This window comes from Anser anser (assembly GCF_964211835.1).
Source record: "Anser anser genome assembly, chromosome: 2".
Taxonomy (NCBI): domain Eukaryota; kingdom Metazoa; phylum Chordata; class Aves; order Anseriformes; family Anatidae; genus Anser; species Anser anser.
Window position 1 is genome coordinate 2,871,125 of NC_139721.1, and position 25,417 is coordinate 2,896,541.

The 25,417-nt window shown below is 47.4% G+C and overlaps 1 protein-coding gene and 1 long non-coding RNA gene across 11 annotated transcripts in view; both read left to right on the top strand.

Annotated features, from left to right (window-relative positions):
* Positions 1–25,417, top strand: part of TSNARE1 (t-SNARE domain containing 1) — a 471,236-nt gene that overhangs the window by 122,585 nt on the left and 323,234 nt on the right. The window lies entirely within an intron of this gene.
* LOC310893859 lies at positions 11,315–18,328 on the top strand. Its single transcript, XR_014579372.1, has 2 exons — positions 11,315–15,321; positions 16,514–18,328. It is a non-coding gene; the product is annotated as an uncharacterized lncRNA (long non-coding RNA).

Consider the following 25,417-nt stretch of genomic DNA (forward strand, 5'->3'; position numbering starts at 1 on the left):
TGGAAAGGCAAATACAGAAGGGATCTGCCTGATGCTTAAGTTGCACTGTTGTGATGTTAAGGGTTGTTAAAGCAAAGTCTGGGAACATAAAACACGTGGTCTGTTCTGCCAGTATTTCCTGGACCATAGCATGGATTGCGCTGAATTCCCTTGGAGGGAATTACTATTATTAATTTTTTTTTTCCAGTGCAATTGAAATGCATGTGATAAAAATAAGTCCTTCTTGTCAAAGACCCCTGCAGGAAAGGGAGCTTTGGGATGATTTTACCCATCCATCTCCTGCCCTGCTGTTCCATATCAAGAAGAGAGGGAAGGAGCATTTTTATTTTCATAACACTATTTATTTTGGTTATCAGTCTGATCAGCAGCATTTGCTATGTCTTAAGGAAACCAAATGAGAGTTAAGCGCTTGACCAAAGCAAAGCACTGTCTTGCAAATGCATCTCTCCCTCTGGAAAGAAGAAAATGGAGGTGTGAGTGGCTTACATGGAGCAAGTATCAGTCCCTTGGTGCACTTAGAATCACAGAATCATAGAATCTTGTAGGTTAGAAAAGATCTCCAAAATCAGGCATTGATGATCTCCAAGATCATTGAGTCCAAGCATTGACCTACCGCTGCCAAGTCTACCACCAAGCCATGTCCCTAAGCACCACATCTCTTGAAGACCTCTGGGGATGAAGACTCAACTGCTTCCCTGGGCAGCCTGTTCCAGTGTTTCACAACCATTTCAGTGAAGAAATTTTTCTTAATATCCAACCTAAACCTCTCCTGGTGCAACTTGAGGCCATTTCCTCTTGTCCTAAAACTTTGCTGTAGGGTTGCTCTGAGAAGCTGCAGAGCGTGCAACTATTAGCTCTTATCTGTACTCTTCTTTATCTGTTGGAGAGGCTAATCCATAGGATGATTTAGGTTGGATAAGACCTTCAGGATCTTAAAGTTCAACCATCAACCTGACTGACTGAGTCCCGTCATTAAACCATGTCCCTTAGTGCCACGCTGGATGGTTTGGGATGGTTGCAAGTAGTTTCGTGCTGCTCCTAAGCTACTACAGGCAGGGCTGTTGGGCCTGGACATGCCGTGCTGATGAGGCTACAAGCCTTCAGTCCGCATCTGGCAGCTTCGTGTCTCTTTGGTGAAGAAGAAAGCATGTTTAGGTCTAGTCTGCCCGCCAGCATTTTTAATAGTTAGGAGAGATAATTGCTCCATTCAGAGTAGTGAGACACGCAGCCAGGTTTGAAAGTGGTGAAATGATGATAGATCGCAGCTATTTATCATGTGTTGCGAGGAAGGAGAAGAAGGGGGAGGTAAGAAAAGCGGCACCAGCTCGGTGCAGGTGCTTCCTCGCAGTTTGCGTCACCGCTGCCAACTGCGCCGGCAAAATGAAGTCCTTGTCCTTGCGACCTCCGGAGAGGTCTCAGAAGTTGGCCAGTCTTCTTCGCTCTGCTTTGCTAATGCGCTAAATGGCTAGGCACTAATCACAGTAGTCTGCAAAATAACGTGAGAGGTCAGAAGACCAGCTGAGTTTTTTAGGGTTTAATTTGTTTCCAGCATTGCAGGAGGAAAAATCATCGTTGCTTGCAGGTTGAATGCACTTGAGAGGCATTCAGAGAAATGTATTTAATACACATATTTGCGTATGTCAGCTCTTAGGTTTTGTTCCTTGCATAGAGATGTGGCAGGATGTGCCTGAGACAAAGAAAGTGGCTCATTCGTTCAAAACCGTTCTTCCCAGGAGAACGTGGTCCACGTCCCCCTTTCAAGGACACCAGTGTGGTGTGAGTGTAATTTCAATTTCCAGCAGATAAATTTAGTAGACTGGCTAGACAAGGATAGGCCTGGCTACCTAAAGGAAGTAAATACCATGTTGTTGAATGCCTGCCTTTAAATCCCGTCTATTTGTGTTGGGCCTCCAGTCTTGCTTCACGCACAAGTGAGCTCGCAGAAGCGGTTAATAGACATATGTCTGCAGGATCAGGCCCCCTCTGAAAGCGCAGATTCAATTATACGCATGACAAATTCATGTACTTGTTTGAACAAAGGAACATTCAGTGCAAGCTCTTCTGGGGAGGAAGCGTGTAATCATGCGTGTTTGGTGCCGCGCTCGGCGTGATGGAACATCGGGGAGCAATTCATTCTCAGCACCAGTGCAAAAATGGTGATTAATAAAATTATAACCGTTTACAGTTCTAATGTTAGGTTTGAACCAGTCTGCTTGTGTCTTTTCCTGATTCAGGAGATAGTACAATTATTTTTATATATGTGAAGCTTGGATAATATGATAGCTCAAATGCTTACTCTCTAGTAGCTGATTTAATTATATGAAATGTCAAGTTAGTTTAAGAAACACTCAGGGAAACCCCTACCTCTGTCAACCAGGAATATGCCAAGTGTTTCAGAAGATAACTTGCACCTTGTGAGTTAAAAACAAACCAAACCAGAAGGCAACACATGCCCAGCCTCTGCGCGCAGTGTGATGCATCGTGAATATAAAAGCAAAACTGAAACAACAGGTTTGATTTTCTTTTATATTTCGAAGAGTGAATAAAGCAGCTTTGCATTGCTCACGGTGTGCCTCATTGATGCCTTTTTATTGCCAACGAGTTTCAAACACGGCGAACAAGGGTAAGGCTTGGGATTTGGGCTGGGGAAATAAGTGTTGACTGAGCTGGTAGTTAGCTCTTCCCCGCAGTACAAATCCTGGTACGCATGTGGTCTCTGCCTCAAGAAGATGGGCTTCTGATCGAGAAGAAAGGCCTGGATGAACAAAAGGAATGGATTTGCTCCTTGCTGAGATCAAAGAGTGCAGGTTTTTTAATTTGAGCTCCGAAGGCTTTGAAGCGGAGGAAAGCCGCCTCGGTTTAACAAGTCGCTGTGTGTCAGCGGGACTGTGGTTTGTCTGCTGAACCCGATGGAAATGTGAGATAAAACACACTCGCCTGAATCTTTCACAGGGGTGTAAGCAAGTCCAGCACATCTTGTTTTGCTGTTGGCAAAGAGCACGCGTCCTGCTCCTTCCATCAGCTCAGGCGACATAACTTGGTCATGCATCCAAGTCCCCGTCCTAAATACAGACAGCTGTTGCTCCCATTTCTTGCAGAGAACTCAGTTTAAACCTGTACAGGCAATACGTGAAAAAATATCCCAGCCGAATGTCATTTTTGTAAGAGTGATTATTAAATTTCAGATGTGTGCTTATGGTTGGGCATAACTTGTGCGAGATGTGGACTGTGTCCGGGCCACATCCTTCTGCGGAAGCCGAGCGATTCCATCAGCCTTCAGATGTTTACTTTGATGTAAACTACTTTTGAGATGCAAAATATTTGGAAATCTCATCTGAACGCGAGGCTGAATTTAGTAACATCCTTGTGGCATTATTGGGTAAACAAGCACTTCATGCACCAGTATCATCGGGCTGTTTGAAGAAATAATTGGTTGCTATTTTGGGATACAGCTTAAGTATAAAAATATTAATACGAAGAGAGGAACTTTGTCAATGTTCAGAAATACCTTGCTAGACTTGAGGAGATAAGTGTCTTGTTCAGAAGAACAGACAATAGCTTCTTTTACTAATTAAGGACAAAGACTGCCTGAATTTTGAGAAAGCTCTCTGGAAAAGGCAAAGACTTTTAAGAGTATTTTTGGTACTCTTTGAATAAAAGTTTTGCCTTCTCTGCAGTTTCTTGCAAGTTCTGTGATCTCTGGATGAGGGCTAAATGCAAGGAAAAGTCGTGGCATCAATAATGACAGAATTCTGAAGACGTTTTGATAGGAGACAGCAATGGTTACGTGGCTCTTCAGCAGGCATTGACATTCTCTGCGTGGTATTTAAGGTACAAAGACCAACCCCAAACAGATACTTTAGTCCAGGCTGACCTCTGGAAAAGATACCAGTTGTCAGTACCAGTAGAGGAAGAGAGGATGTACTTCTGATATTAAACCAATGGTGCCGGTGCTGGCAAAGATTTATTTTAGGGGAGCTGTGGAGCCCTAATTCTGTTTTCACGGCTCTTTGGTACTCATCATTTCAGCAAGTTCTAAAAATAACGTTGTAATATAAGGACCAGCAGTCTCTTCTGGTTTCAAACATCGGGTTGCTTGACGCACCAGTGAAATTTCTGTTGTTATTTCGGGTTGTTTAATAAGAACTAATTCGTGTTGTTGGACTTGTGAATGACTTTGAGTTGCAACTTCAATTCCATAAATCAGGGTTAGCTTTGCCCATTTATAGGAAACTGCCTTGCTTTTGCTGGCAGCAAGCATTCCCAGCGCAGTAGGTGCTTTTCTCAGGTCCCGTATCAAAGGTGGAAGAAGGCAGCAGGCGCTATCACGGGGCGGAGGCGTCAGTGTGGCTGTCATCGGGAGCTGCCGTGGGTCCCTGGGGCCGTGCGTACGGGTGTGTGTGTGATGGGAGCTCCTCTCCCTCAGCTCGCAGTCCTTTAATCATCACCGCGCTGCTGTCTTCAGCCGTTGTCTCCTTTAGTATGCGTAACATGTTGACAGCTAGATCCCAGAATTGATGCATTACAGCATTTCTGTGTGCAGGCAATTGCACAACATATTTATGTTTGCTTTTTTTGTGTGCGCTACACATTTTTTTTTTTTCTTTTCTGAATTTGTTCAGGCTGAAATTACCTGGAACACTGCTGTTTCTAGTCCTGCAGACCCTGGTGGGGGACTTCTGACCGCTCACTTGGCTGGTGCGCAGGCTGAGTCCTCCTGCCAGGCTGTGCTGATGGCCAGCATCGTGGAAGTCAGCCCGCTCACACAAGCGGCTTCGGTGAGATAAAAGCAGTGGAAGAACTCCCCAATGGAAAAGAAAAAACAACAACAACCAACCAAACAAACAAACAAAAAAAAACACCTTTTTTTGAGTCTTAAGTGCTGGGAATGCCTATCCATCAGATGTATTTTAAAGTCTGAAGCGATGTGAAATCCTGTAAAAAAATAATTAAAATATGTATGTATACCGAGGTTCCTAGGTTGTAGGTAAAGATAGTTAATTATTTCACAGGCAATTTGTTACCTGAGTATCTGATTAGGAAAGCACATCGAGCTTATCAAGAAAGCATGTCTATCTCCTCACCCTCAGCCCTCTTTCCTTTTCCCAGCAGGCCAGTTTTTATGGTCTCTGAGGACCTAGTTAATGCCTTTAAATATTTCAAGCCAAATTTGGGGACGTGGGCATGGAAAACTTCCCTGCTCCTAGTGCCATGAAGACTTGAAAGTTTGCTTTTGTTCTGGCTGTCCGAGAATTCGTAGCAAGTGCTTTCACAGTTTCCAAATGCCTTTGGGACAAAACTACCGACCCTTGGAGGAGCCTGGGCGCTCGGTGCTTTTGTCGTTGCTGGCTTGCACCCAGCTGGTATCTTCAAGGACCAACAAAATAGAGTTTCTGTGAATATTTTGGGCTGTGGCTGGCACCACGTGTCTGCCCAGGGGCAGACACGCTGATGGGGCAATATGTGGTGGGGTAAAACAGCGTGTGCTCCTGCAGCAGTTAGCTTTAATGCACGTGAGTCAGAGCCCTTCGTTCTCTCTGCAGCAGTAAATTAAGGATAATTGTTTCCTTCCTCACAATTTTGAAGTATATTATAAGGTGAGGTTTGCAAAAACATTTTGATCTTCAGACCTAGATATTACAGGATTAGGACTTCCTCCTCTTTCTCCTCGTCATTCCTGCCGTTACCGTTGCAAGGTATTGCACTATCTGGTAGCCACGCGGGCAGCCTCGAGCACTTGCACATCCCAAGTTTTTTTGGGGTTTTTGGAAGGATGCCTTCGTTTAAGGGGGAATTTCGGGGAAGGCCTTGGGCAGGATTCATCGCTGAAAGGCTGCTCTTGCTTCCCCTGGATGGTGGCAGCCCTGGACGTTGGAGCTGAAGCCATTTCTTTTGCTGCACAGCTTAAGTCGAGCTTATGTCTGTTAAAGGCAAGCTTAGGAAGGTTTTTTATTCAGATAGTTAAAACCTTCATTAGGTGTTGCTTACAAAATAATCAATAGCGAAATGAGTGTTTAAAGCATTGTCTCTTGAAGGGGAACATGTCCCCAAGAGAGAAGTGGAAGACTAAAAACTATTTCTGCTGGTCAAACCGTCGGTCAAGGAGCAGAGCTTCAGCAAATGCACTGAATTTGGTCACCCTTGTATTTATGGCTACGCACATCCACATGCACTGATGAAGCTGTTACGGTGATGCTCTCTGCCTCAGTGGTTTTAAGCATTTAGTTAATAGATTTAAAGTGCTCTAATACCGATAGGGAAAAATAAACATTTCCTTTACGTTGCTGGGCTACTTCTGTTGTGGCAGCAGAGTCCTCAACGTGCGTGTTTGTTTCTGGTATTGAAGTATTGAAGTATCGATTTCGGTATTTTGCCTTTGGATCCAGTGTAGTAGCAGCAAAGCTCAGCTTCACGTATGGATTGAGGGAGCTGGGAGGAGGGCAGCCTGCATGTGCCTGAGGAATTCGGCAAGGATGAGCAGCTTCCAGAGCATCTCTGTCAGCCGGCAGCACAGCAGCTTTGGTCCTGCAGGGCTGTCCGTCCTCGAGGTGGAAATTTAACGTTCCACGGCGCTTTCCGATGCATTAAGCACAGTCCGTAAAGGTACTGGAGTGGATACCAACAACAAAGGCATCAATCAGGATTCACTCATCGGTTTTCCCCTGTCAAGCTGCAAACCCTATCAGGAGACGGTAACCATGCAAAGATGGCATTGGAGAGGCTCGTGCTCCAGTGTATGAGTGAGCAAGGAGATGTATAATTATGAATGCCTCGTATCGCTGCCCATCGTGAGTGTGGGAGGGGAATTTTGAAGCTCTGCTTTCGTCTGCCTTTACTCTGCCAGTTATTTACTTGAGCAGAAGCAGTATTTCTCCAGCATTGCGGGATCTCAGCTGGGAAGATCTCTAGCTGGGAGCAGCAAGAATGATTTACCAGCCGTGGTTTGCATGAACCAGAATCAGGCTCATCTCCGCAGAGCTCAGTTGTCCTACCAGGAGGCTGTGCTCCGATTTCTTTTCCAGCACTTCTGGCAAGCAGCATGGCATGATGGATGCTCAAGTCTGTCCTGCTGAAAAAAACATCAGTCCCCTGAAAAATTCCAAAGAGTAGTGCGGGCTATCACAGAGCAATGTTGGCCTTTTCAGTGGAGAAGGGGATACGCCCCATGCTTCCCCCTGAAAACTGATGCATTGGTAATATATTTTTATTTTATATGCCTTACTCTTTCCATGGGTAAACGTCTGGGAGATGTTCAACAGACAGAAGCAAAGCTGGGCATTGTTGGTGAGCCTGGGGAGCAGCAAGATGATATCATTTATTAGGAAGAGACCCACAGACAACAGCAGGAACAGCACTGCATGCCAGAAGACCAGCTCCAAATAATGCCATGCTTCGGAGCCTGATTTTTTTTTTTCCTTTGCTTTCAGCTTTTCTCTGCCACCCACTCAATGTCCTTCAAAAGCTGACTGCCGGGAGCTGAATAACGCAATGATGTTTATCCTTCGCTATGTCATCATGAAAAGTAGGCTGAGTTCATTGAATCTGGAAGTTAAGTTGTTGTCAGAGACCTGAGTGGGCTCAGCCTTCCTCAAAGATCTCATTTGCTGTTTGTTGGCTTTGACAAATAGGTAGTGGTGGAACTGGGAGTCCTGCTGTGCAGGCTGGGTTTTTGCCTTAGGTGGGGTTTGCTCCAACACGCAGTGCAGCAGAAGAGATGAAGACAGGCTAAACAGTGGTAGACAGTGGTGGAAACACTGCAGGGGGAGGGAAAGACCTGCCATCTTGCAGAAGACCAGGGGGCCATCTAGTTTGGAAACACCTTCTTGCTGTGAGAGTGATGGAGCACAGGTTGCCCAGAGAAGCTGTGAAGTTTCCTCCTTGGAGAGCTTCAAAAGCCACCAGGACGTGATCCTGGGCACCCTGCTGGAGGTGACCCTGCTTGAGCAGGGGCTGGAGCAGGTGGACCCAGATGTTCCTTCACACCCCAACCAGTCTGCAATCCTCTGATTCACCCCTTTTGATGTAGTTCTCACAACATCTTGAAATACACCTGTAGATCAGATGTTCCCTGTAGATCCTCCTGTAGATCAGAAGTCCCCTTGGCATTCTGCATTAGACCTCCTTCTGTGGGAAAGCACACTGGTGCTGACTGAGGGCAAGGTGTATTTTCTGCTGTTTCAGTAAAGCTGAGTGTGCTGAGCCTTTACAGGGTCTGGGCATCACAGGAGGGAGCTTCATCTATACTGATGGTAGTACACACAGCTGGAAGTAGTGATAGTAAAGCTCTGCTCTGCCCCAGCGAGAATAAATAATAACAATTTCCCCATGCTTAATGCCTTTCATCAAAACATCTCAGCCACTCTGCAAGCATTAATTAATGTAACCTTCGTGCCATCCCAGAGCAACAGTCCGGTATTTGTCATCACTGCTTTATGGATGCTGTAACCAACTCACAGAGAAGTGAATCAATTTTCTTCAGGTACCAACAGAAAGGAATAAAATATGGGAGTTTGGGGCTTGTAGATCTGTAGACAGTACATTTTCCATTTTTCTCTCTAAGACATCCAGAAGGGGATTTACCAGGTTAGTAGATAAGGAGATGTCTGCTTTCAGGTCCTGACTAGGAAGGAGGGAGGTGCCTGTGAAGGCACCTTCAGAGAGGACGCAGCTGAGCTGCCAGGAGGACCACGGCAGTAGCTTGTAAGGAGTTAAAGTCGATTCTAGCACTTAGCACATGAGGCACAATCTGTGGGTTTTGGGCAGCACCACAATAAATGTGTTAAGGCCAATTAATAACAAAGGCCCTCAAGCAAACTTGGCTTTCTGTGGAGAGATCAATGTCATTCTTCAGCCTGCAGTAAAAATAGATCATCGCTGGGATGTGTTACACAGTCTTTTAAGAAATGAAGAACAAGCTTTGCTGCTCGAATAGCATTAAAACAAGGGTAGGCGATGAGAGTAGGTTTGTCGAGGGGCATGAAGCTGCAATAAAGGAGGGTCGGGCTGGGTGTTAGGGAAAAGTTCTGTACCCAGAGCTGGTCAGGCACTGAGGCAGGCTCCCCAAGGGACATGGTCACGGCTCTGATGCTGATAGAGTTCAAGGAGTGTTTGGACAACGCTCTCAGACACAGGGTCTGGTTTTGGGTGGTCCTGTGTGGAGCCAGGGTTTGGACTCGGTGGATCCTTTTGGATCCCTTCCCACTCAGGATGCTCTGTTATCCATAATGGCTGTGATTTCTGTGCTGTCCCTCCTTGGGAAGTGACCTGGAGAATGTCTTTGTCCATCGAGTCTGTTAATGGCGTAGGTTTTGCACAGTTAGGATTGGCACTGTTGACCTGCTGGCTCAGAGAAATGTTGAGCCATCTTCCTTCGGGTGGTTGTATGGCTCACCCAACAAGCGCGTGCAGAGGAGCAGCAGCATAGCAGAGCAAGTAGAAGCCTCTCAAAAACTAGGAGAAGCCTTTCAAGTTCAAAACATTTTTCTTCCCTTCTTTCTTTCCTTCACTTTTTTACTTTCTGAAGTGTTTCTGTGAAGGACTTGGAGCCGGGCCTGCTCACTGCGGCGTGACCCGGCCTGCTCACTGCGGCCTTCCCATGACGTGGCCCACCCCATGCTCAGCAGGCAGCAGGAACTGTATTTTTTTTTCAGACTGGATATCAGGAAAAGGTTCTTTACCGAAAGGGTGGTCGGGCAATGGAACAATCTCCCCAGGGAAGTGGTCACAGCACCAAGCCTGATGGAGTTCAAGAAGCGTATGGAAAACTCTCTCAGACACATGATCTGACATTTTTTTCTTTGGGGACCCAGGAGTTGGACTCGATGATCCTTGTGGGTCCCTTCCAACTCAGATATTCTATGATTGTATGATTCTACAGGGTCTGCTGCAACAATACTTGACTATCAAAGCAGATCCCTGCACAGACTGGTTTTGGATAGCATCTTTGTGGTTTATTCTGATACTGAGCTCATGCCCTGGGTGTGAAGAGCAAGAGTCACGTTTGGTCTCCACATGTCATGTGAAAGGAGAAGGTGCTATGTTCAGAGCAAAGAGAAGGAGAATAGCCTTAAAGAACTAGTTGTGTCCTTGTGTACATGGCTTAGAGGGGAGGCCGAGTCACGGTGGAGTAAGCCATAGAAAGCACTTCTTGCTCAAGAAGTCCCCAAGATACAAGTCGTCAATGCTTGTGCAGCAGCACACGTGTTTCCCACCTTTCTACATTTCCTATGCATCTGCTGTTCATCACTGCTGTGGCCCTTTGATTTGCCCCAACGTGCCTGTTCTTATTTTGTAGGTCAAGCTCAGCCAGATCCTGGCCACTCGTCCTTAAGAGGCAACCCAATGTGCTGAGAGCTCCACTGGTGTGGTGGCCTCCTGCTCGAGGCAGGAGGTTGGGTGCAGTGCTGCCTGCAAGGGGACACAGCATCAGGAGGCAAATAAGCTGCTAGGGAAGGTGTGAGTCAGCCAAGAAAAGCTTTTTGTACAGCTCTTACTGCCCATCCACTTGCTCTTTGACCACGAGAAAAGGCAGAGGAAAAACAGCCTGTTCCCCACAAGGGGTTGGAGAGGAAATAATTAGCAAGACAGTATGCCCTGGAGGCTGCTGCAGTAAAATGTTAATTGAGCAAGCCCAGTTCAGAAGTCGTACATATCCAGCTAAATGTTTAATAGTTCACATTTTTGCACTAGTTAACGGTGGCAGTGTTCAAAAGGCTGCGCTGACTGCAGTAAAACTTCTTCACGAGGTATTCTTGGGCTTTTTCAAGAAAGCCAGGCGGAGAGATGGTGGTCTCGTCTGCAAACACGGCTGGTTTTACATGCCTCTTCTACAACAAAGAAATGCTGGATGACGCCAGGACTTTGGCCGTGGTTCTGGTTTTGGCAGCAGACATTTGGGCAGCAGAAAGTGGATCTACGCATCCTTTTGTTGCTGCTTTGTGTAGGTCACCTGCCTCTCAACATCCCCACTTTAATTTTGCACGAAGCTCCAATCAAGCTAAGAGAGTTAACACTTCTGTGGGGTAAGGATGGAGGGGGAACCTTTTACAAAAGGTATAATTGCCAAATAGAGATAAGAAGGTCTAAATTTTTCTCTCCTTCTCTGGCAGGTTTCAACATGGTAGAGTTCTGCCCCCCCCCCCACCCCCGTTTGGTTTTTGTTGTCATTTTTACAAAGGCTCTATTGTTTTTGTACACAATGGCACGGGTGGGAAGGGACAAAATGGTTCAGACAGCTCAGAGCAGGAAGATTAGCTTTGCAAAATGCTTATTATTTTATTATTTAGCCAGGCAACCGTTGTCATTTGGGAGGGAGGGTGGGGAGGCAGAAGAGAGAGATGTTATCAACAAAACTGATTGCTTTTTTTTCCTTCTATCCTTTCCTCTGTCAGAGTAAAATAAATAGCTGTCTTTTCTTGAAGAAATATATATATTTCTTGATTTCTAGAGGATAAACTTGAAGTTTAATTAGATTCAGTGGTGCAGTATTACTTCTCATCGGCTGATCATTTTAATTAAATTATTGCGAAGATCGGAAAGTATTAATCTAGTGGCTGGAGAACAGAGCAAGAGCTTGGGAAGTTTTGCGCTATGACTCTTACCTTGAAACAAATTCTCAGTAACCGTACATCACTCCATGATTCTGTTTTCCTTCCTGCTTGCGCTAATAATCTGTTTTCCTTGGATATCAAGAAGATGGTGCAATACCCAGAAGTGCGTGAAACATGTAAGACATTATGGAAATGATGTTCTACATTCATCAAAATGACACGTACATTAAAAACTCAACAATTTCATTAACAGCATACTTTGGATTTTCATGAGAAATTTGGAGGTTTTAGCAAAGATTTAATAGCAGGTGCTTTTAATGTGCTCTTGCGCTAGGACATCTCAGGAAAATATTTGCAATGAAAAAGTAATATGCAGTAAAACATGTTTTACGTGTATCTGGGTGTATACATAGCCACATGACATGCATATAACTACTGTATGATGACGAATTACTACTAATACTCTAATGCTAACAAGCAAACAGAAGACTTCAGGTGTTTTCTTTAATTTACTTTCTTGGCTTTGAAATTCCTAAAATAGTGTGTAATTTTTTACTTAGATTTTTTTTTTTTGAGCAGTGGGAGATGAACATGATTGTTCCTGTCTTTACTATATAGAGGCAATGTTTCTATCTATATGGGTAAATACTGTCATAGTGCATCCCACTGTTGAATGCAAGAGCCTATGCCCTATGGATGTTAAATCCTCTGAAACCAGTGGCAAAGCCTCCAGGGAGTTTGAGATTCGTCAGAGCATGGTGCCTGGGAGGCTGCACAGTGCCTGGTTGTATTCTGACCAAAACCAATTTGACGTGGTTTTCTGTTCTGCTTTTCGTAGATTTCACTGTTGGATCGGGCAGATGGCCTACAAGTCACTAGAGCAACTGCATATAATGTAATAGCGCGCTATGAAATTACGCCCGTCTCTATTTTGGTTGCATTGCTGCCTAGCTGTTCTGCTGATCTCAAACTCTGTGCTTTCACCTGGTTTCCACCCAGGACCTGCTCTGTATTGCAGTGGAGGGGGGATTTGTCCATCCCAAAGGAAGCTCGCCAAAAATCCCCAAGGGTTCCACGTGTCTCAAAGACGGCAGACCACACCTGTAATCAAATTGGATTATTTTATACCTATCCATGCCAGATGCCAGAAAATACGCTTATTAATACTGATTTGGGCTACAAACATCTAAAATGGTTGTTCCTACCCTGGCCGTCCCTGTTGCCCGCTGTCGGGGTTGGTCCCTTGGGTGTCCTCATGCGTGGCACCTCCTGGCAATGCACAGGGTGCTCGGTGGCCAGGCTGGAGTGACAAGCCGTGAGGCAGCCAGCAGAGGGAAATTGTCAGCTCTCTCCTGCAGCTTTAATTAGCTCTCTGGAGGCGACTGCCTGACAGCAAATCTTTTCTCCGGGCCTGCCTCCTAAATTGTATTCATAACGGGCAGACGCGCTCGGCACGGCGTCACCTTCCCGGCGAGGTGGCTGCTCGCCGCTGTAGAGCGTAATTGAGCCGTGGGGATAAGCAGCACATCATCAGTGGCTTGAATTTCTCTGTATTCCTGAACTGGGGGGGAGAACAGAGAGGATGGGTTTGTCTGTGAACAATGCTGCCTGGTCTAGCAAAACCGGGAGTGAGATCTTCACTGGACACTCGTTTAGCCCTCAGAAGACCATTTCCACCAGGACGTGGCAGAAGGGTGGTGGCTTTTCTTCTGCCCCCACCCCAAAGCCCCTCTTACACGCCCGGGAGCCTGCTCTCAGATCGATCCCTCTGTCCTGTTGCCAAATCGAGCTCGAGTCCAGGTTGCTTTATTGACTTAACACAATGCAACTCTTGCCAAATTTCACACACGGGAGTTAAATGGCAATTCGCCATTTATTTGAGTTGGCTTCTGCCTCCCGATGTGTCTCGGCCCTCTCTGGGCTTGCAGGCTGCTTTGGTAGGTGAATGTATCTCAACGGGATGTCGCCAGCTCCGGGAGGCAGAGGGATGGGGGCAGCTCCTGATCCCCCGTGGTATGGGCAAGGATGGCCGTGTCCAGCTGGAGGCACGTTGCATGAAGAACTCCCAGACCCTTCCCTTCCAGTATTTCTGCTCACCGCCATGGTGCAGACACTTCTGTGCCCTACAGCTCAGGTTTCTTCCATCCCATCCCAGCTGGGCTGGTTTCCTCCAGAAAATTCATCAGACAGATGATAAGCAACGTGGGCAACCAGCAGTTGGAGAGCTCTTCCGTCTCCTGTGAGTCTTGGAGCTCGCTGGGGTTTGTTTTTTAACAAAACCAAAATGCACCCAAGGAATGTAGGATTGTGCCTCCTTCATGCCTGCATCAAACAATTTTCTTCTTCAGCAATGCTTTTTTTTTTTAATAAGGCGTTTTGCAGGCGGTGTCTCAGCAGCATATAATCATGCTGACTGCGGGTGATTGTTGCTTTGGCCACTGTTTGAGTTCCGCACTGCTCAGAACAGAAGCGCTGGTGTTTTTGGGAACCGTCTGCCCCCATGTGCCAGCCCCACTGTCAGCCTCCAGAGCTTTCGTATCAAAGCAAGAAAAGGGGATTTTTCTCGTAGCTGTAAAAATCAAAGCTGGGGTGTGCAAGCAGGAACCAATGCAGGAGCATCCCCTGGGGGCTTCTGGAGCATCTTAAACACAGCTGCTGTGTCCCGAGGGCTCAATTTGAGGAGTATTGGGATAATTTGGTCCCCCACTGCTGTGATGCTATGGGCTGCTGCTGGACACCGGCTCTGGGAACCTCCTCCCAGTGGGCAGAGGGATTTTTAGTGATCCCTTTAGTGTGTGATGGGGAAGTATGCAAAACTCACAAGGTTTGGGGGAGAATTTCATCATTGCTGGGCAAAATATCCTTAGTAATAGAGCAGCAAGAGCTCAGTGTTTAAAAAGACAGGATTGTGCCTTTCCATACGCTGTGGCTTATAGTGCAACACCAAATATTGGTGCTTTAATCTGAGTGTGCAACATAACCCGTAGCAGTTAGATGAATCTTGCTTATGGCCACTGAGCTGGAGCATTAAGAGGCTGATTCCTGGCTGAGGACAGACCGACTGCAACAGAGCTCACGTTGAATTAACGGGCTTACATCAGTTTACGTGGGCAGGATATTCAGATGGCAGTGCATGCCTAAGCTTTATTTTTAAAACAAACCAAAGCCCGTTTAGGAAAGGTAAGCCTCCAACTTTGCGCAAGAATTTTAACTTTCCTTTTCTGTGAAGCTCATTTTTTTTTTTAAATACATTTTAAGACAATGGCATGGAAATCCCCAGACATAACCCCAGCTCATTTAGAAAGAGTGTGCTTTTAATGACACGTTCCTGCTGAAAACAAGCTCCTTTTTAAAGTGTTGTTTTCTGCCTACTGAGCCAGTTTATAGGTGCAAAAGTTTACTGGAAGTTTGGAAATTCTGTTATTTAGCCCTTTTGCGATATTGGGTGGAAACATGTCTAGGCTTGGCATTAACGGTAAGCAACGCTGTATTTTTTGGTATTTATTTCAGCTCTCACATTTATGGATTTTAAAGCTGGAAGGGATCATGAGCTCATTTTGCCAGTCTTTTTGGATCACCTGTGTACTAAGAACTCGCTGCGGCGTTATTCAGCATATATTCAGCTCCTTGCATCCAGGGGTCACCTGGATTTACCTGCAGGATGCATGCTGCTGCCCCATCCCATTTTTAACCCTGGGAACTGTTCAGCTTTGGAGCCCAGGAGCTGGTCAGTGACTTGGCTGAGATTACACCGTGAATTTCTGTGTAGTTGGTAAGTCTCGCCAGCAATCCCATGGATTTCTGGAGCTCCGTGGAAACACTTCAGTAGGGATGGGATTCACACTGTGGGTCACCCACGCAGGACCAGGACTGGGTCCGTTGCCCCGTTCTTAACCACAGCTTACACATAGCGTGGCCCACAGTTTGGGGAGGTTTGGGGCTCTCTCTGCTCGCAAACGTAACCCCAAATCCAATCTGTGGTGTCCCAGGGGCCCATGTGTATAACCATGTTGGGTTTCTGCTCTCTGTCTGTCTACTGCAAGAGTTTGGGGTAGGTTGGTAAGGGAGGACGATTCTGCAGCCCTCACAAATGGGTGTTCCCAATTCTGGCCTATTTTTGAATACCGATTCTGCAATTGCAGCTGCTGCCATGCAGCGCCCCGACGAACACCACGGCCCCCATCTCAGCTCACTCTTGTTGCCTCCATTTTCCCAACAACATTACATGAGATGAAGAAAAGGCGGATATCTGGGAAACTACAGACAACCCCAGACTGGTTGGGGTGGGAAGGGACCTCTGGGGCCATCTGGCCCAGCCCCTGCTCAAGCAGGGCCACCTCCAGCAGGGTGCCCAGGACCACGTCCTGGTGGCTTTTGAAGCTCTTCAGGGAGGAGACTCCACAACCTCTCTGGGCAGCCTGTGTTGGATGTGCTTGGGAGTATTTTGCTGGATGCAGCTCCCCAACAAACGCTGTTTGCTTTGCTTAAGTGGCTGGGAGCAAGAGAGCTCTGGGATTTTTCTAAGCTAAAATGCTCTTGCTCCAGAGCACCACGTGCAAATCTTGAGCTACATGAGTGTACTCCAGGCTCATTCCCATAGGTCCTCTCCTTTTGTGCTGTAAAAAGATCCGCAGCATCTAAAGGGACTAGGCTTAGCATGTTGGCCAATATATATTTATATTTATATTTTTTAATATGTATCTTGTCTTTGGTTGAGTACGGGTGGCAGAGGGATGTGTGCATGTGTGCGTGTAAGTGTATTTTTTCTTCTTCTCTGTTAAGCAGTATGGTAAAACCAATTAGGTTTGTAGTTAATGCCTAGTGGCATCATTACAGAGGCTTTCCTCCTGAATGTGCAGGCTTCTCCCTGCAGACATGCACACAACACCTTTCTGAGAAAGACGCGTTTTAGAGATGTCATTCTCCTTACAAATTGCTCCTCTCTTGGTGTGCTCTAATTATAGAAACTGCAAAGATGTGTGAGCGTGCATGGAGGCGGCGGCAGGAATTTCAGATAAAATCAATTCACTTAAACTAACTGATGTTAACAGCTTGGGCTGCTGGTTACGATGAACTGGAAGAGGAGTGCTGATTGACCTCCCCGCGTCTCTGGGGGGATGCGAAACCATCTCCAGTGCAGGTTTAGCACACTGTGAGGAGCAGGGCAGGACTGCCGAGCTGTGATTCCCACCTGTTTTGGGTGAAGTTACCAGGTTATGAACATCCGAGCATGAGCTCGTTGGAACTGAATGAATGGTTAGGGGCTGATCCCAGTTCTGGACACGCTCTTATTTTATTTATATCCAGCAGGAGGTATTTTGTGTTTTGGGAGAGAATTGGCTCCTGGGACTTTTCCACGCACCGTGTGGTCGCCCACGTTCTCCTGTACAGGTCTTTATTCATCTGATGCTGACCAGCAATGAAGAATTTGGTTTGGGATGCAGCCCCTTTCCCAGCACCTCCATGCTCACCACTTTCAGGTCTGTCTTGTGGTGGGGCTGCCAGCGAGAAGAAGCTGTTGGATGGAAATTTGCCCTGCCTGGATGTCACTGGTTGCCCCTGTTCAAGCACCTGGAGCAGGTTGCCCGGCATCAGGACGGGCTGAAATTTGCTGCGGCTCCCCATGGGCACGGGGGATGCACCAGGTTGGTGGCAGGGATGGAGGGAGTTTTGGAGGCCCTCAGCTTTCAGGCTGCCCTTCCCGAGGAGCCCTTGGCTTTCAGCCTTCCCGAGGAGTGGGGAAGAGGGGATTTCGGTCCCCTCGGTCCCCCGAGCTGCTCTGTGAGATCGCATGGCACCGGCTGCTGCTGAATTTACGAGCGGTGGGTGGAAGAAAAGTGTTCACTGCAATGCTGAGGGAGTGAAGGAGAGGAGGAGGAAGCAAAAGGAAAGGAAAGGAAGGCGAAGGCCATCCAGTTGGTCCCCATCAGGCGTCCCCTCTTGGCTCATGCATGGATGACCCCTGCTTGGCCGCCCTGGGCACTGCCCCGGCTGCTTCTCCCCAGCCAGGTAGTGCCAGCTGAGGCACCAGCGACGTGAGGGAACCAGGAGGAGCATGGATTTGGCAGCAGTCCCATTTCCTTGCCTCAAACAACCCATTTTGTTACTATAGTGCTGACGGCGATGGAAATCCAGAGAGCCACTGCTAGCGGCACGCTGCTCAGGCATTCAGATTTACTGGGGCAACGGCGTGCAAAAGAGGCAATGGTTGTACATGTGCAAAAAAACCAAACCAAACCAAAACAAAAAACAGAACAAAAAAACAATGTTAATCCTTTTAAATGCATTTGGTGGAGAGTGTGCATGGGGAAGGGTTTCTGTGGGCTCCGTTGCGGCAACGTGTCCCAGGAGGAGCATCAGCAGCGATCGTAGCGCTTTGCAAAGGCGTTTGGAGAGAGGCCGCAGGATGAGGAGGGACATGGCAGAGATCAAAGCGGTATTTCTTGGGTTAGTAGCACAAACAAAAAGGCTGCTACAGCCCTAAAACAAATGTCTGGTTTGGGTTCCTTGAGATTTTCAAAGGGACTAAAGGATTACCTCCCATGGAAGCTGCGTATCTCCAGGAGTTTTGCCCTTGGAACCCCAAACCTTTTAAGATGGGTTTTTGTTTTCCACCACTTCCCTATATCTGGTATGTGCATGTCTCTCAGCACGAGCAGTGGTACTGCTGATCAGCAGGGGGGCTGTAAATAATTGATTTTTTATTTACTTTTTAAGTTTTTCTGCCCTGTGGCTGATAAATATGTTTAGAATTTGTCTTAAAAAATTTGAAGAAGAAAGATGAGTTGCACTGATTGAAATATTTTGGGCAATGTAAACTCTTTTTTTTTCCAGTTTAGTTGTTCTTTTGGGCCTTAAAGTGTTGGACAATTTTGACAAGACTCGGTATTTTGAGCCAAAATATCAAAATGCTTCTATTTGAAAGCTTTCAACGGGCTCCTTCAACTGTGGAAAAGGGAGAGAGGAAAAAAACCTTGTAGGCGAAACCGGCTTACTGGGTTTGGCTTTTGTAACTGCTGATCTAAACCAGAGCCCTTTAGCTAATAAACCAGTGGTCTAAAAAATCGCATTCAGCCTTTTCTTCATCATATTCCTGTCATTTCCACTGCCTCTTATTCATCAGTATCTCAGTGCCATGGATTTTTATGTTGTAGGCAGAAACATCCACCCATGTCTCAGTTGTATTTTGGAAGAATGGGAGAAATTCCGCGTTCGAGCACATAATAGAGTCTTCTGGATGAAGACGAAGATCAAAATCTGGTCTGCAGATCTTTAGTGAGTCATGCTGAGGAAGAGAGCAAAGTTCTGCTGAATTAAACAGCAAAAGGCCAATTTTTGTCTCACATCTGAATGCACAGACGGGCCCGAGGTTAAGGCTGAGAGCTGCGGTGTTACCCCTGCCGTAGGGTATGGATAGTCTTGCTTTTATATATATATATATATATATATATACACGTAAAAGCAAGACTATATAAAATATATACATAATATACATTTATAATATATATATATGATATTTATATATATTTTTACATATATATATAATATTCTCTAATAAACTAACACCCATGCAATCCTTTTCTTTCTTTTTTTTTTTTTTTTTGTGTGAGAGCAGAAGTGTAAAGTTCATTGTCCAAATCCCATTACACATGGAGTAACTATATTTCTTCTGTAGCTTAACATAAACTCCTAATGAAATTCTTGTCTTTTATTTATTTGTTATTTAGCACTGTGATGGGCTGGGGTGTTCTGCGTAATTTGGAGGATGCCTTATAGATCAACAGGCCCATGAGATTATGCCTGAAATTGTCTTTGAAATAGCAAAGTGGGATTTTTTTTGTTGTCATTTTTGTTTGCTCATTTATTTGTTCAAATGGCCAGGTAGCAGTAAAGTTGTGCTCAGCTCTGCTGCTGAAGATGAGGAAGGATTGTTGCTGAATGCGTGCCTCTGTATATATGGAAAAAAAGAGAAGAAAAAGACCAATTTTGTAAGGTTTGCCTACACTGACCATCTCGCAGGCGATGAGCAATAGCAGGGCTTGCAAGTAACTTCCCCTGGCTCAGAGAACTGAGAACCCGGGGATTTTGGGAATCCCAGGGAGAGACAGCTGAGCTACGCCTCCTCGAACAACCTTTCTTTTCAAGTGAATAACTACAGCAGCAGTTTCATAAGAACAAGACATTTTATGGCCATTAATATGACTTCTGGCCGGTGCTACAACTTCTGCTGACCCCATAAACTGAGGAGGAGCAGGTCTACATGGGACATCCCAAGCGACTCTCAAAAGGGTTGGCAGTAACAATGTTATTTCACCCTCACCGAATGGTTGTACAGGTTTTTATGATGCTCTTTCAAAAGAGCTCTTTCCATGGGCCAGTTTCTGTTATCGTTACTCTTGGGTGAACAAGTTAATCTCTCCCTCCGTTCAGTAGAGGTTGGGAAGGTGCTCTGTGTTTTCTGCATAAAATATCCGTATAGCTTTCTTATTTAAAAATATAGACAAAGCTTACCAAGAAATGGCAAAGGGGGTATTGCACTTTTTCAGTCCTCTTTAGGACTTGTGATAAGTTACCTTGCTCCTTTTTTGCTAGCGAGCAAAGCGTCGCGGAAGGGGAGGGTGCATCGCTCGCTGCTTTTATTCTGAGCTTGTTTTTTTGTGGAGATCTGCTCCGCAGAGCACTCTTCTTTCCTGCAGGTAGATGCCAGCTGTGGCATTGCTCCATCGCTGTTTCCCACTGCATCCACCCCGTCTTTCAGTACCTGCTGCTATCTCACTATACCAGCTCTCACTTCATCCCTCTGGGACCTCTGCTTTATAAAATCTCTGCTATGATGCTAAAACATCTCCGGGACAGCGCAGGGCTCCTCAAGGGTGCTGATTCTAATCCCAACAGGTGCAATTTGTCTTCTGTACCTTTGAGATGACCTGAATTTATTTTTCCTGCCCAACAAAGGAGGTGACGAAGAGGAAGGAAATGGGGAAGAAGCATTTCTTCTGGGGAAGAAGACTGGGGGCCGGTCCTCTTTAATGGGGTCGGTCCTCTTTAATATCTTTATCGATGATCTGGATGAGGGCGTCCAGTGCACCCTCAGTAAGTTTGCAGATGACACCAAGCTAAGTGTGTGTGTCGATCTGCTCGAGGGCAGGAAGGCTCTGCAGGAGGATCTGGATAGGCTGGAGCGATGGGCTGAGGTCAACTGTATGAAGTTCAACAAGGCCAAGTGCCGGGTCCTGCACCTGGGGCGCAACAACCCCAAGCAGAGCTACAGGCTGGGAGATGAGTGGTTGGAAAGCTGCCTGGCAGAGAAGGACCTGGGAGTATTGGTTGATAGTCGGCTGAATATGAGCCAGCAGTGTGCCCAGGTGGCCAAGAAGGCCAACGGCATCCTGGCCTGTATAAGAAGCAGTGTGGCCAGCAGGTCGAGGGAAGTGATTGTGCCCCTGTACTCGGCTCTGGTGAGGCCGCACCTCGAGTACTGTGTTCAGTTTTGGGCCCCTCGCTACAGGAAGGACATGGACGTGCTCGAGCGAGTCCAGAGAAGGGCGACCAAGCTGGTGAGGGGTCTGGAGAACAAGTCTTACGAGGAGCGGCTGAGGGAGCTGGGCTTGTTCAGCCTGGAGAAGAGGAGGCTCAGGGGTGACCTTATCGCTCTCTACAGTTACCTTAAAGGAGGCTGTAAAGAGGTGGGGGTTGGTCTATTCTCCCATGTGCCTGGTGACAGGACGAGGGGGAATGGGCTAAAGTTGCGACAGGGGAGTTTTAGGTTGGATGTTAGGAAGTACTTCTTTACCGAAAGGGTTATTAAGCATTGGAACGGGCTGCCCAGGGAGGTGGTGGAGTCACCATCCCTGGAGGTCTTTAAAAGACGTTTAGATGTAGAGCTTAGCGATATGGTTTAGTGGAGTACTGTCCTGGTTCCAGTTAGGACAGAGTTAAGTAGCTCATAGTAGCTGGTAGGGTGCTATGTTTTGGATTAGGATGAGAAGAGCGCTGATAACATGCTGATGTTTTAATTGTTGCAGAGCAGTGTTTACACCAGGCCAAGGACTTTTCGGCTTCTTGCTCTGTCCTGCCAGCGAGCAGGCTGGGGGTGCAGCAGGAGCTGGGAGGGGACAGACCCAGGACAGCTGACCCAAACTGGCCAAAGGGGTATTCCATACCATCTGACGTCATGCTAAACAATATATAGGGGTGGCTGGCCGGGGTGGGGGGGCCGGCTGCTCGGGAATAGGCTGGGCATCGGTCAGCGGGTGGTGAGCAATTGCATTGTGCATCACTTGTTTTCTTACACATTATTATTGTTAATACTATTACCATTATCACTATTATTATTATTATTGTTATTATTATTTTCCTGTCTTAATAAACCGTCTTTATCTCAACTCACAGGCTTCACTTTCCCGTTTCTCTCCCCCCATCCCAGAGAGGGAGGGGGGAGGGTGAGCGAACGGCTGTGTGGTGTTTAGCTGCCAGCCGGGTTAAACCACAACAGTCTTTTTGGCGCCCAACGTGGGGCACGAAGGGTTGAGATATCGACAAATCTGACCAGAGTGTGTTAAACTAAAATTGGTATAAGTATTGGACCTGCTTAATAGTTGCTAGTCACGATGTTGATTGCCTTAATCTCCAGTCTGCTGTACCTGTATTCCAAATTGAGTTTTATGGTGCGTTACTTTCTGTATGTGCTCCCTGTTGCACTGTTTATCCTTTCCGGGCCCTGGTTTAAGATTGTTATGGTACTGTGCGGTGTAACAATGGCTTATGAAATGATGAAATATCTGGTCACGACTTTAACCTGGTATTTGTACTCAGCACTGACGTCGACTCTATACTTTGGAACCCATATCTCGGAAACTATTAGCAATTACACCTATTGCCTGTTTTCGTTAGGGAGCCAATCTGTGAAGGGGACAGGGGAAGACATGTTTCCCTACCTGTTCACTCTCCCTTTCTCCTTCACCACCACCCTCTTATCCCCCGAGTTAGTTACGGTGGTTCTCCGAGATGTTGAATATCCTTGGGATACTCAGACCAGCCTGCTCTTGTTGTTATGTCTCCTGAATGCGCTTCAGATTTTGTGGAGGGTTAAACAACTACTTAGGAATCTCATCCGGAGATCTGTCTTGAGGCGGGGTAGTTGCGAGTGGCAGGGAGTGTGGGAGGATATGGGCAGGTTTCTAGAGCAGTGGTCACCTCCAGTGTTTTGGACATTCACCCCTGAACAACTGCAAAATCCTAAAAAGCTGGCAGAATGCTTGAAAAAAAGGTGTCATGACTCTGGCAGTTCCAAAGTGACACAAATCACTGTAGCGTGCTGGGGTCTGGCTTGTGCCTATCGAGCTGCAATTGATGTTATTAGCAACCTAGCTCCAGCTCCTGCAGCCGCTCCAGTTCCAGCTCCTGCAGCTACTCCAGCTGCAGCTCCTGCAGCCGCTCCAGCTCCAGCTCCTGCAGCCGCTCCAGCTCCAGCTCCTGCAGCCGCTCCAGCTCCAGCTCCTGCAGCCGCTCCAGCTCCTGCAGCCGCTCCAGCTCCAGCTCCTGCAGCTACTCCAGCTCCAGCTCCTGCAGCCGCTCCAGCTCCTGCAGCCGCTCCAGCTCCAGCTCCTGCAGCTACTCCAGCTCCAGCTCCTGCAGCCGCTCCAGCTCCTGCAGCCGCTCCAGCTCCTGCAGCCGCTCCAGTTCCAGCTCCTGCAGCCGCTCCAGCTCCAGCTCCTGCAGCCGCTCCAGCTCCAGCCCCTGCAGCCGCTCCAGTTCCAGCTCCTGCAGCTACTCCAGCTCCAGCTCCAGCTCCTGCAGCCGCTCCAGCTCCAGCTCCTGCAGCTACTCCAGCTCCAGCTCCTGCAGCCGCTCCAGCTCCTGCAGCTGCTCCAGCTCCTGCAGCCGCTCCAGCTCCAGCTCCTGCAGCCGCTCCAGCTCCAGCTCCTGCAGCTACTCCAGCTCCAGCTCCTGCAGCCGCTCCAGCTCCTGCAGCTGCTCCAGCTCCTGCAGCCGCTCCAGCTCCAGCTCCTGCAGCTACTCCAGCTCCAGCTCCTGCAGCCGCTCCAGCTCCTGCAGCCGCTCCAGTTCCAGCCCCTGCAGCCGCTCCAGCTCCTGCAGCCGCTCCAGTTCCAGCTCCTGCAGCTACTCCAGCTCCAGCCCCTGCAGCCGCTCCAGCTCCTGCAGCTGCCCCAGCTCCTGCAGCTGCCCCAGCTCCTGCAGCTGCTCCCACTCCTGTGGCTGGGTCAGAGAAACGAGCTGTAGCAGTGCAAGTTGACCCCGCAGAGGGTATCCCAACCCCTGTGGCAGACCCTGTGTCTGGGTCAGAGAAACGAGCTGTAGCAGTGCAAGTTGACCCCGCAGAGTGTATTCCAAGCCCTGTGGCAGACCCTGTGTCTGGGTCAGAGAAACGAGCTGTAGCAGTGCAAGTTGACCCCGCAGAGGGTATTCCAACCCCTGTGGCAGACCCTGTGGCTGGGTCAGAGAAACGAGCTGTAGCAGTGCAAGTTGCCCCTGTAGACAAGGTGAAAAAATGGTATAGAGGCTCAGGTCGTTTAAAACGCAGACAGTCTTCTGCTAAGTCTGGGCGAAGTGAAGACGAGGCTGGGCCATCAAAGGTGCAGGAGACTGAAGATGAGGATGAGGATGGCGAAAAATCAACAGTAACTACCCGGACTCCATACCAGCCATCAAAGGTGCAGGAGACTGAAGATGAGGATGAGGATGTCGGAAAATCAACAGTAATTACCCGGACTCTATACCAGCGTGAGCTACGAGATGTGCGAAAAGATTTTGGTCGCTGTATAGGCGAGCAGCTTGTCACCTGGCTGCTCCGGTGCTGGGACACGGGAGCCAATTATGTGGAATTGGAGGGCAAGGAAGCCAGGCGGCTGGGATCCCTTGCTAGGGACGCATGCATTGACAAAGCAATTGGAGATGGAGCACAATCTCGCAGCCTCTGGAGGCGTCTCCTGTCAGCTGTGAAGGAAAGGTATCTCTTCAAGGAAGAACTTGTATGTTTACCAAGCAAATGGACCACCATGGAGAAGGGAATTCAGTACCTGAGGGAATTGGCCGTACGGGAAGTAATTTATAAGGACCTAGATGACGCACAAACATCCACAGATCCAGATGCAGTCCAGTGTACACCACCCATGTGGCGGAAGTTTGTACGGAGTGCCCCATCATCATATGCCAACTCATTGGCAATACTAGCCTGGAAAACGGAGGAGAATCCCACAGTGAATGAAGTGACTAAAATACTCCGGCAGTACGAAGGAAATCTCTCCTCTTCCCTAAAGGCCTGTGTCTCAGCTGTGGAGAAACTCTCTGAAGAGGTCCACCAACTTAAAGAGAATTTATCTTCCCCTCCACCTGAACGAACCAGTGTCCACCAGCTAAAAGAGAATGCTTTAGAGAAACTTTCTGAAAAGATCCACCAACTTGAAGAAAGATTATCTTCCCCTTCACCTGAACGAACCAGTGTCCACCAGCTAAAAGAGAATGCTTTGGAGAAACTTTCTGAAAAGATCCACCAACTTGAAGAAAGATTATCTTCCCCTTCACCTGAACGAACCAGTGTCCACCAGCTAAAAGAGAATGCTTTGGAGAAACTTTCTGAAAAGATCCACCAACTTGAAGAAAGATTATCTTCCCCTTCACCTGAACGAACTAGTGTCCACCAGCTAAAAGAGAATACCTTGGAGAAACTTTCTGAAGAGATCCACCAACTTAAAGAGAGTTTATTTTCCTCCCCACCTGTACAAACCAGTGTCTCAGCTATTAGGGGTAAACGTTCATCTATGCAAGGAAGACAATATGGTGGGCACACACACCGCGCCACCCTGTGGTTTTACCTACGTGACCATGGAGAGGACATGAGAAAATGG